The 11783-nt window shown below is 33.0% G+C and overlaps 1 long non-coding RNA gene across 1 annotated transcript; it reads right to left on the reverse strand.

Moving 5' to 3' along the window:
- Positions 1-246: 246 nt before the first annotated feature.
- On the reverse strand, positions 247-8305 carry LOC311589229. Its single transcript, XR_014776461.1, has 3 exons — positions 7394-8305; positions 3992-4072; positions 247-351 (listed from the first exon to the last, which is right to left on the reverse strand). It is a non-coding gene; the product is annotated as an uncharacterized lncRNA (long non-coding RNA).
- Between the last annotated feature and the right edge of the window lie 3478 nt (positions 8306-11783).

Below are 11783 nucleotides of genomic sequence, written 5' to 3' on the forward strand. Positions count from 1 at the left end.
AGGATAACCATGTACCAACTAAACTTTTACTACTAACACATTCAATTTAACTGCAACTTTCCCAAGACACTTTAGAGACTCAAAAGTATTATTTCTTAGACGAGTCATATGGCACAGCTCACAAGGAACATCTGTTTTTCTTACTGCACTCTCATTTTACTCTCTGTGTAAAAATGTGCTCTCCACTCATTGGCTTAGTTTCTTTTTTCTAAAGCCTACAGCTAAAACAGAATTTATGTGCCAAATCCCAAGCTTGTAAATCACTTTATAGAGGAGTTCTTGGGTAGTTTTTCTTGGTGATCTGGGATTAGTGGCTTGTTCTTTGAAAGTTAAGTTTTCCTTGTCAGTTTCCTGCAAAAGAGACCAGAGAGCAGTAAAGCTAAGGACCAGGCAGCTAAACTGATTGTAGTCAATATTGGAATGCTAACACAATAAATTGGCACTAAAAGGAGACACTATAGCAAAGCAGTACTTTCCAAACAACACGTTATAACTTTTTGAAATAACAAAAGGAAGTTTTTTGCATGTCACTTACCTTATGATCATAGTTTATAAAAACTCTATTATTTGCTCACTATCAAACTATTTTTTATTTGATGTTTCTAGTATGTCAAATAATTTTCTTATACTATTTTTAAAAATAATATGAAATGATTATGTTCACTATGTTAACATTCACAGAAATCATACCTTTTATTTCTCTGGATCCTAACTTTTCCAGTTAAACTCACAACTTGAAAGAGGAATAATCACTTGCATTTTACATTTAAAGAAAGTAAAATGAAGATACTTTTCAGAAATGCAAGGAACCCCTTATTAAAGGACTAATCAGAATTTTTGATAACTTGCATTGATCAAATCATCATATACTTCCAATATTATTACAAAATTGCATTATATATATGATTTTCTGTATTAAAAAGGAAAGTAGGGTGTGCTGAAATAATTAAAAGCCTTTACTTTGAAGACTATTCACAAATAGAAAGATTCTTAAATTTAGCTAAACTATTCTTCAATTGAACATTGATTACCAAGAGAGATGGTGATTTTAATGGAATTTTACATAATAATTTCAACTTAAATGAGATTTTGAATATTTTAATAAGCTATGTTGCATTTTCAATAGAATCTATAATTGACATCTCAAAGTAAAACTTTCTCTTAATGCTCGTAATGCTTGAGCAAACTTCTTAGAACATTAATATAAAATGTACCTCAACATTTTAATTATTGATATTAATGTTAGAACCACAAAGTTTGTAAATTGAGTTTCTTAGTGAAATGTTATCTTTACGTGGATGTTTTGAACAATATATCAAGATCAATATTTTTGATATCCACTTATGAATATGCTGGGGTGCAGAGATAAACAATTCTAAAAAGAAAAAGGAATATTGAAAGTCAAAGAAACACTTAAACAAATGTTCAACATGCTTAGTCATCATAGAAATGTAAATGAAAGTAATTCTGAAATTCCACCTTACACCCACCAGAATGGCTAAGATCAAAAACACAAGTGACAGCCAATGCTGGTGAGGATGTGGAGAAAGGGGAGCACTCTTCCATTGCTGATGGGAGAGTAGACTTGTACAACCCCTTTGGAAATCAATCTGGTGCTTTCTCAGAAAACTGGGAATACTTCTTCCTTAAACCCGGATATAACACTCCTAGGCATACACCCAAAAGATTCTTCAACATTCAACAAGGATGTTTGCTCAACTGTGTTCATAGCAGCTTTATTCCTAATAGCCAGAATCTGGAAACAACCTAGACATTCCTCAACTGAAAAATGGATAAAGAAATTGTGGTACATTTACACAAATCTTGAAATTTGCAAGCAAATGGATTGAAGTAGAAACAATCATCCTGAGTGAGGTAACCCAGACCCAGAAAGACACACATGGTATATACTCACTCAAAAGCAGATATTAGCCACACATTACAGGATAACCACACTACAATACACATAACTAAAGAAGGTAAATAACAAGGAAGACTCTAGGGATAATTCTAAATTCTCGTTCAGAAGGGCAAATAGAATAGACACCAGAAATAGCTGAAGAAAAGGAGCAGGGCAGGAGCCTATCATAGAGGTCCTCTGAATGACTCCACTCAGTAGGGCATTGAACTCACAACGAAACTCTGGGGTGGAGTGCAGGGAGTTATGGAAAAGTTGTGGGACACAAGGACCAGGAGAGACATGCGCTGTATAAGGAGACCAATGGGCCAGGGCTTGTGGCAGGTTGCAGAGCCTGATTCACCAACCAAGGACATGCAGGTTGGGTTCAGATATAGGGAGAAAAGACTCCTCCTACCTCAGGATTAGGGGAGGGATGGAGGAAGAGAGGGAATGGCAGGAGGTGGCAGAGGGGACTACAATCAGGATGTAAATTGAACAAATTAATTTTTTAATTAAAGAAGAAAAGAAATTTAAAAAACATCTTAATGAAACTTTTTTAAAAAAGTGAGTGCATATATTGATCTCAGTACATATTTCAGATACTTAAGACAGATTTTAAAGACTGTGTAGTAGCTCTCATGATTGTTATATTTTGAGTATTTTATTCTAAGATTATTTCAATAAAAACTGAATTTTGTTACTTGAAATATTCAATTTTTTGATATTGTAATGACAATATAGTAAAGGATCAAGTTTACTAAACCGGATTTGAATTATTATTCTTAATAAGATTAACAATTTTTCAAAATCTTTGTTGCTTCAAGTCAACCCAACACTTCAATTTTATATATTTAACTATACATATGGTTCAGTTACAATTCTGAATATAGAATAAATTCTTTATAAAGCTATCACTGTAATGCTTCTTTCCATTAATTATTTATACCTCACAAATTCAATTGTAATTGTACATATTTTACATAGGAGATTGGAATCAATAGTGTAAAGAAAATATTGGTAAAATAAGTTTATCAATGTAAAGCTTTACATGATGATAAAAAATTGTATAATATCAAAGAAATGTATGTTATAAAAATGAGAGATATTGGAGATAATACTTATAAATTGAATAACTTTATGCTTCCAATTGAAATAAAAAAAGGCATTTCCTTCTTTTACAAATACATTTATATTATTACACACATTCAAAGTAAACTACATACAGTATGAAGAACCACAAAACAACCAGGAATTATATGTATGTTACATTCATACATACATACTTACATACATTTTGACTATTTGTATTTGGCAGCCTTTAAGAAAACATTTTTTTTCTATCTTGATGAGTCTGAAATTCTGAATGTAAAATCAATATCTATCATATCTCATCATTATCAACTTAAAACATCTATCTAGACCTAAAACATCTTAACTCTAAACAACTTAGCTTAGTTGTAACTCTAAACTATTTGGTCTTCAACCCCATCAGAGACTTGAGAAGGAATAAACCTAATTTCCTGGGTAAAAAGGAAGTTCAGGTTAACAACTTGCAAAGTGGAAAAAAAATGACAGTTTGCTGCTTGGACAGTCACCCAAAACTCTCTATAGCATTGGAACATCATAGTCAGCCATTGAATACATTTATATGAAGAGATCTTCATGGTTTGAGATGCCTGTGGAACTTGAATTTCTTAGAATATTCAACAGGGAATGGTGCCCATATACAACTAACTTTTGCATTAAATGCACAGACTGAAACTGCTACTATCTTCACGTGTTAAGTTCCTAGGTAACAAGATGCAACCTTACATAGAACAGGGATAAAATCCTACATGAGAAGGGAAATGTAAAACTGAGTTTCAAACAGTCACAGCAATTAAGCTTTATACAATTTAAGACACTAAAATCACATCTTCCCTGGATAAAACAGATCCAAGTATTGTTGGCATATTGTGTCTGTGGACTGTGTACAATTTACCCTTGTGCTCTAATGCTGATTTCTATACTCCATGATCTGGTTTCAACCTGGACATGGCATTGTAATATTTATTCTAAATAACTACTGTTTTAAGTTTGAGTAAATATTGCCTCCATTTTTTCTCTGTTCTGCCAGTAATATGCAGGTGCCAATGCTGAGCAGTATAGAGGACAGGGTGTGACATCTGAGACCTGAAGTGGGTGGAGAAAGACAAGAGAGGACCAGGAAGTTAGGAATAATTAACCTGAGTTAGAAAATGATTTAAAATGCAAGCAAAATGGGAATATTGGCTGGGATGAACATAGATCAACTTGGAGGTTTAAAATGGAATAATTATTGTGCAGTTTTTCTGTAGGCTAATTAAATAAATCATAATTTCTCAGTGCCATTGCTCAGGTAAATTGCTAATCAAAGAGTGACTGCTGCATTACTAAAACTATTAATAAGTATTACTAATAATCAAAAAGTTAGCTTTTAATCAGATGACTTCTGTACTTTCTTTTTGCCTTTCTTCTCTAAAAGTCCACTTTTCACATAACTGTATATAATTCCTTATTCTAAATCAGCTGAACTTCATTTGTATAATGTTATATTAACACAACAAAGACAGTCCAGAAAAGTTAGCATTGTTTGGATGGAAACAACTATACACCATGTATTTTCATATCAATTCTATCTAAATTTATAGAAATGAAATCAAAATATATATTTTCATGGGAATCTACATTTTACAGGAAAAGTTTAGGGATAAGGAAAACATAGAGGATACAAGTAATATATTTGTTTGTTTTGTAAAGAATAAGTATTTTTAGCCTCATGTGATACAGAATGAGTTTTAGGTACTATACAAAATGTTGTCACAGTTTTTCCAGAGATGATTCAACATATTCAAATCAAGAAGCAAAATCCACTTTATGAATAGTCCCAAGGACAGAAACTACATAATCATCTTAGAAGAATAAAATTGCTTTTGATGAATCTAACATTTCTATATATTAAAAGTGCGGCATAGTATAGAAATATGTGTGACACATTTTAGAGTAATAAAGGCACTATACAAGCCCACAACAAACAGCGCCTTGCTAAATAAAGAAAACCTTGAAGTATATCCATAATGCTTTGGAATTGGAAAAGGATACCCCCCTCCTCAAATCTGCTCAATGCATTTCAATAAGACACACGAAAAAGAGAGAGAGAAAGTATGCAAGTAAGAAGTATATGAATTATACTTTCATGTATACATTAGATAATCAGGGTAAAGAAATGGTCACAAAAACATGTGTATTTCGTATTATTTCAATGTTTACATTCTAATGAACTGATATTACTTGGTTTACAATATTATAGAAGGAACAAATTATGGACTCCTTTTATGCCACATGCTTTGTTATTCATTAAATAATTTGTTCTTATAACTAATTTATTATGTTTTATAATGTAAAAGAAATAGCATTTAGGTGGTCTCACTATTTTCAAGCCTCTATTTGCTTTATTATGTAACTCATGTAAGTGTGCTCAGTTATCACTACTAGCCTTGGCTGTAATTTCCCAAGCTGTTTTTTAGTTACTTGAAGTTCATCCTCCAGTAATTTCCCAAGACAGACTTGAGGAAATAAAGTGAGTATGTGCATATTTACAACTTTTATATTGACTTTATTCTACACCACAGTAAACCTATTTTAAAATATCTCAATCATGTTCTCTCTTCACATCTATGTGGCAGGAACACCTAAATTCGTTTATTTTAAGAAATTCAATTCCAGCTAATTTATTATCTCTTAAAAGTCCATTTTTAAACGTACTACATTTTATCTTTATGAAACAACAGCACTATTCAAATTGGACATTGTTGACCACTTTTGTTCAATTTTAAAAATGTATTGTGATGCTTTAAAACACAGATTTCACATCTTACATTTTACCTTCAGATAATGCTCAAAGAAGTGTTTTTTTAGCCGATAAATAATATTTTAGATAAAAAAATGTATAATGAAGCAAGAAAATTTTCTCAGAGAAGATATTGAGATGGCTCATCTTTATATTCATTGTTTCTTATTTTGAGGTTTAATCTGGAAAGACAATATATCAAAAATGAATATTTTTTGTTACAATACAAAAATACAACTGGAGCTAAATCTGCTTTTTATACTAACCAACATAATTTCCAACTTGATGAATCTGCAAATTTTAAAAATACCAATTTTACATTCGGCAGTAATTCCACATCATTTACAGGTATATACCTGTAATAAATCAAGTGATTTTCCTCACTTGCAAAATTTTAAACCCTAATAGTTTTATACATAATCCTGTTTATGTAGATAATCTGTGGTTTTGGATTCTGGCACACTGTGGATTAAAGTTGAATATTGAGATAATTATCTATGAATTGAGGTTGCAAAGTCTCCTGTGAAAAATAGCAACTCAACACAAAAACATGAGTCAAACCACTTGTTTTAGTTAAATAAATCTAGCCAAATATTTGAATAAGCTAATGAGTGTCAGGATATTTCACAGATTTCCTATGCTGGATAAACTTGAAATTGTACAGATCATTTGAATTTTATATACCAAGGAGAAATAATGAGGTAGAAAATAAATATAAAATTAAGGAAATTGAGACAGGGAGAGAGGAAGTGGGTGGGGGAAACATTGCACACACACACACACACACACACACACACACACATATATGCACACGTGTGTGTGTGTGTGTGTGTGTGTGTGTGTGTGTGTGTGTGTATCAAGAGAGAGGGAGGCTTAGATCATAAGATTTAGTTAGGCACAAATATCTCTAAGAAAGACATAATGAAACAGGAAATTCAAATGAGTCATCCGTAAGGTCAAAGACTCAGCAGAACTTGAAAAAGGCATCTTTGGTAGCATAGTGTTGTGGATCTAAGGTGTGTTCCCAATGCTCATGTTCTTCAGGCATGGTCCCTCGGCAGTTGCACTGTTTAGGAAGGTGGAGTCTAACTGGAGGAAGTAGGTCACTGGTGCTGAACTTTCTATCTACCTCTCTCTGTTTACTTCTTCCTGGCTGCTTCTTGTCAACCAGATGTTAAGAAGTGATTTTGTTCAGCTATAAAATTGTCCACAACCCAGAAAAGCTGCAACACTTTACTATGGAATGAAATTTCTGAAGTGCTTAATGAATAATAACTGTCTCTGCTTTAACTGAGTTCTCTTGTATCACCTCGACAAATATAGAGAGAAAACCAGAAAACTGGTGTTTATCGTGTAAAAACTAACCAATATTGTTTGAGACAGTATATTCACCAGAGGATAAGTAGTGTCCAATAACCATATGTTAAAAACATTTTATCATAAGTTTATGACAGAGAAAGAGAGAATTAGAGATACGGTGATAAGAGTTTACCTTTGAGAGGTAGAGTAGACAATGAGAGAGAGTTAATGAAAGAAAGAAAACTATTAAGTGGTTTGTTTACCCAATGAGATTCCACTGAAGGAATTTAACTTTTCAGCTACAAGTGTTTATCAATTGTAGCTACCTTCTGGCTTAGGGATCAAGGGTCTGTGTTCATTCTTCACCTCAGCGCTGGTACATAATCTGGCCAAGACCCATTCAGGTTCTATGCGTGCTGCCACAGTCTCTGTGAATTCACATGAGCATTGGCTATGCTGTGTTCAAAAGCCTTGTTTCCTTGGTGTCTTCTGTTCCATAAGGCTCTATCTCTCTTTGTGCCTCCTCTTATATAGAGTTCCCTTAGCCTTGAGGATAGGAATTGGATGGTAGTATTCTCTTGAGAAATAAATGTTCCAAACTCAGTCTCTACACAAAGTTCATCTTTGCATCTCTATAAACAAGAATCTGGGTTTTGACTAAAGAGGTTTTTGGCCACAGAAGTCCTATGGGTACTTCCAGACAACTGAGGCTATTGCCAAGGCTTGGTGTCCAAGTATGTGGTCATTTTAGAGAAAGTATGGTGAGGTATGGAGAAGACAGTCTACTCTTTTAGGTTTGGGTGAAATATCTCTTGGGTGCTTTGGATTACGACATCATTCACTCTGGAATTTCTGTGTTTAGTTTGTAAATGGATGACCTATCAGAACAATGTTGGCTGGTTCACAAAGGGAGGAGAGCAGAATTTACAACTAGGATATACATAGACCCCCCTAGAAATGGGGTTAGTCAGGGAGCAGAGGCCACATCAGGTAGTCTGCTACTAGGGTGCTGATAATGTTGGAGATTTTATTTGGAGAACAGAAAGAATGAAGATTGACTACCTGCTTCCATGGCCAGAGTTTCCAAGTGAATGGTTGTTCAAGTTGTTACTGTGACAAAGGTATGGCTGTTGAAGAAGGATATAGAAGGAGATCTGCTGAAGGAGAAGACAGAAAGGGAGGGATGTTGAAGCATGTAGCCTGTAGCACTAGATACTAGGCTGGGGCATTAAATTTTGAGGAAGAGATTGAGAGTGAGGACCATCCACCTGCTTCTCTGGGAAGCAAGGTATGCATGTTGCAAGTCAATGCTGGTTCTGTCATTTAAGACAGTATTTCAGAGCAAACAGAAGGTAGAATCAGAATATATTCCTGAAAGTTAACTAGTAATACCTCTATTCATAATATACAATATATTTATCATACATAATTATAACTCTTAAGATAAATTTACATGGTGTTCAGTAGTGATTTTTTCAAATTTTATTTAGGTTAAATCTATAGTTTATATGGACACAAAATAAGCAACAGCAATATTTTTAAGTTTATGGATTCAAAAATGAATTCCATAGATCACAAACTACAGATTTTTAATTCAAAGTAAAGCTTCACTGAGATTTTATGAAATTTTAATATATTAGTATTTAAAGTCTTGCCATCTTCGTTGAACTTTGAATGCTAATTTATTTTCTAAAATATTTCAAATTATGAAGCATCAATTGCCAAAATATTCTTAAATGAATGGAATGAAGAAAAAAGGTGTTAAGTCGGTATTTACACACATGGGAACACACGTAAAATTTCATTAAAATGGCTCAAAGGTAAGGGGTTATTTGACCTACATCAATGTAGATACCAAGGTAGGACAAACCAGGTAGTACAATGAGTAAAATACACCATGCGCTGGCTTTAGATCCTGAGTTCAGATGCCCCAAAACTCACCTAAGACCAGAAGCAGAACATGTATCCATAAATCCCATTGTTTATATAGTAAGAAGGCAAGGAGAGAAAAGAGAATCTTGAGAACTTACAGGCAAGTTATCCTGACAAGCAGCGTTATGAACACAAGGGCTCGTTTTCATCTCCATGGTGGCACATGTGCTCCTTATACATCAACACATTATACAGATATCTCACAATGTACACACAAATCACAGACATTAAAAGGATATTAAAAACACTAAAGTGGACAAAATATTACTATTATGAATTCATATATTAAATGATAGAGAAATTTCATCATATTTGTTGGTTTGCAAGTGTATTGCTCAAAATAATCATATCAGAGCTTGAAGTCCACCCATATAACCATCCAGGCTGTTAAACATTTTTGCTCTATTATTAGCCATATTACAGTATAACATAATGCATATTCTCAATCCTTAATTCTTCAAATATAATAATAATTTGAATATTTCAAAGCATCATCTTTTTTGATGAACAAATCTCATATTTGACAGTTATTCAGTGTCTAAGGCAGGTTCTCATCTTCCTTCTTACATGCTGGGAATTCCCTACATTCCTTCCCTTCATCATGTTCCTTCCTGCTGTTTTTCTGATAATACAGATGTATACATTTCCCCAAACTTTCTTCCCCATCATTTTTTTATTTCTATGTCATTAGTTTTTGGGTAAATTTCTTTAAAATTCCATTTTTTCTTGAAAAATTCAAAATTCAATTATAGCTATTATTTCAAATGCCCATTTTACTCACACATATTTTTAGGTTAATATTGAGATGAACATTTCATTCAGTTGCACACTTATGAGATGGATAACTTATCTGTCCAACATATGTAATATTCTTTTAAAACCTACATGTCATATTATTTCATTAAGCAAACACTCATGAGAGTAGAACTGGTTCTGTTTGGTCCATTTAGGTTTGGGAGACCAGACCCACTATTGCACCTAACTTACCCAAAGGCATTCCATTTTTTCTTTCTTCCTTCTTTCCTTCCTTTTTTCTTCCATTAATCTCTCCTGTTTTTTCTTCCTTCCTTTCTTCCCTCCTTCCTTCCTTCCTTCCCTCTATTCTTTTATTTTTCTTATTTTTGAGATTATAATATATTTGAAGCATTTCCCCTTTACTTTGCTCCTTCCTACCATGCATCCCCAGTCTCCCTCATATATACGCATATACATATATATTCCTAATTATAAACCCTAATTTTATAGAATGCCACTTGTATGTACATTTTCAGGGCTGACTGTGCAGCAATGGTGTCCTCTTCTTTAGGACAACCTCTTCTATTCCCAGATTTCTTATTTATTTATTTGTTTGTTTGTTTAGTATTAATTAAATATTTATAATTTTTACATATACATTTATATTATTGTACATATATACAATAGACTATGTATAGGAAGAAAAACCATGGCACAATCAGGAATTATATAAATGTTACATTCTTAGTGTTTTGGCTATTTGTATTTGACAGCCTTGAAGAAAATATTTTTTATATCTTGGTGCATCTAAAATTCTGAATATAAATAAATCTCCAGGGGACATGGTCAAAACAGGAGGAGGTAGTCTCCCTCAGGAACAGTCATAGGGGAGGAGAATAAGGGGAAAATGGGAGGGAGGGAAGAAGGGGAGGATACAAGGGATGGGATAACCATTGAGATGTAACAAGAATAAATTAATAAAAATAAATAAATCAATCTCTGTAACATATTGTCATTATCGACTTGAAATATCCATCTAGCTTTCTTGAGTTTTCTTTAGTTTTGTGCAGAGTTGATGTCTCATTGGCTTTTCAAGTCTTATCCCCAGCCACCTTTGTTTTGTAATGCTTTGCCGTTAATAAGACAAGGGCTTTCAGATCTATCGTGTAACTGACTTCCATAAAAATTAAATTTTCACTTAGTTGGCATTTGGATATTTCTCAAAAAAAAAAAGCATTCAGATAATCTTCTCTTTACATCATTATTTCTTGTTTCAGATAGCTCATTTATTATTCTTATAAATACTCCTGGCAAAACTGAAAGTAAAAAATCTGTGAATGTATGTTTCACTGCAAAACAGTTTGTCACCTCAATGATCTCTACTATTCTGAGATCACATATCACCAGATCTTCGGAACATCCTCATGCAGGAACACATTTGTCAGATAGTAAGTGTTCTCACACTGAGTTCTCAGCAGTGGGAGGTTTTGCTCTTTATTATGAAGTCTAAGGTTCCAGGTTATATCAACTGTGAGTGTTTTTAATTGAGTGCTAAAAGGACTGACAAGAAGTTTGACATTTTAATGGAATTGCTTTCTAGGGATTGGGAGTGGCTGGTCTATAATGATGTAGTCTGAAATACATGATGAAAGTTTAAGTCCTTTTTCATGGCTGTCATTTTCCCTTATTCAAATGAGTAGAATCTGTCATAGGAAGTTTAAATGTACAATATCTTTATAATATATTTTCAGAGGTTAAAATTGAGTTTAGATATTAATGATTCACACACAGGTAAAATTAATGTAATAAGTGCATTCAATAAATTGTTAACTATAAATGAGTAAAGGAACTATGATACTACTAAATAAGATTCTATAATTATAAAATGAATAGAAATTTACATAAATTTGGATCTTTATGAAATTGGTATGCTTTTGCTTTAATTTTTAAATAATTCTCTAAAGAATACTACCTAAGTATCTACTGAGATCGTTTTCTTTTCCACTGGATAAAACAGGGGATGGTAGTTTCATCAAAAAGAATTTATGC

This window comes from Acomys minous (genome assembly GCF_964271855.1).
Source record: "Acomys minous genome assembly, chromosome: 18".
NCBI lineage: Eukaryota > Metazoa > Chordata > Mammalia > Rodentia > Muridae > Acomys > Acomys minous.